This window comes from Myotis myotis, unplaced genomic scaffold, assembly GCF_014108235.1.
Source record: "Myotis myotis isolate mMyoMyo1 unplaced genomic scaffold, mMyoMyo1.p scaffold_m19_p_15, whole genome shotgun sequence".
NCBI lineage: Eukaryota > Metazoa > Chordata > Mammalia > Chiroptera > Vespertilionidae > Myotis > Myotis myotis.
The window spans coordinates 19,506,946-19,508,091 of record NW_023416319.1 but is presented as its reverse complement, the minus strand read 5'-3'; positions in this window follow the sequence as shown (position 1 = coordinate 19,508,091).

Here is a 1,146-nt window from a genome sequence, read left to right as displayed (position 1 = left end):
TAGGCGGGGAGTGCCATGTGGGGCAGCCCTCCTTCAGAGCGCAGCCTTCCGTGGGAGACACCATCCATAACCACCACCACCTGTCACTCAGCTCAGACTCGTGCTTGAACCTGATGTTGCCGTCTCCCCGGGACCTTCATTATTGAGGGGCCAAGGTAACCCCTCAGGATTCCCTGGGCAGTCTTTAAGAGACCTAATTATCCTTCCCAAATTAATGTTGAATTCAAAGCAAGCAGGGAAAACTGGCCATAATTAAATATTTAATTGGTGTCCATTACGGCTGGAATATTGGTTTTAGCTCAAATGTATGACATGGTTGTATTTTTTTATAGCTGCACATATATTGCATCTAGGCCATTGGTTCACTTTGTGTAATAAAGTTCAGTAAATCCATGCTCACTTTATAACCGGAGTGTCGTGGTGGAGGCACAGTACGGCATTTATGACGCCGTTGGTGGGATCAGGGATAAATTTGCTGTTGAGTTACCACTGATAGACCAGTAACCATCAAGTGCAATCTTGGGCCTCTGGGAAAATGTGGGCTGCTTTACAACGGTCCATTTTATTATGCAGTTTTTAGGTGCCTGTTGAGGCAAAATGAAGTCTGTGTATTTATGATGTGGTGGGTGGGGGGTGGAACGGCCCCTCTCCTTATGGGGCCAAGGCCAAGTCCAGAAGCAAACTCCTGTGACCCAAACGTGAGTTTGGAGATTCACCGTGGAACCCAGGGGGTTGTGGGTGATAGATGCACGCAGATCAGGGGGGAACACACAGGTTTCCTCTTGCCCTTTCGTTCAGCCTCCAGAAGCCCTTGACCTGGGCCTCTACTCGCTCAAGCATGACTTTGTCCCCCAGCGATGAAGAGCTCAAGAGTTTCTGGTCATCTACAGTCAACAAAAGTGACGCCGAGCCAGTTGGGGTTCAGTGGTGAAAACTGAGCCAGACTGGCCCTTCTTCCGGAATAGCCCTTGGTTCCAGTAAATCCGTTTTGCACAACTTTTACTTTCTACAATGGATTGCGTAGGCCCCGCTCTGTTTTACTGAACACAAGAGCTGAGAGTTTAGAGATCTGAAGTCCAACAGCCTTCTCTGAAGTTTAAAAAGCAACAATAACAACCAAGAAACAAACAAAACTAATCATTCCCG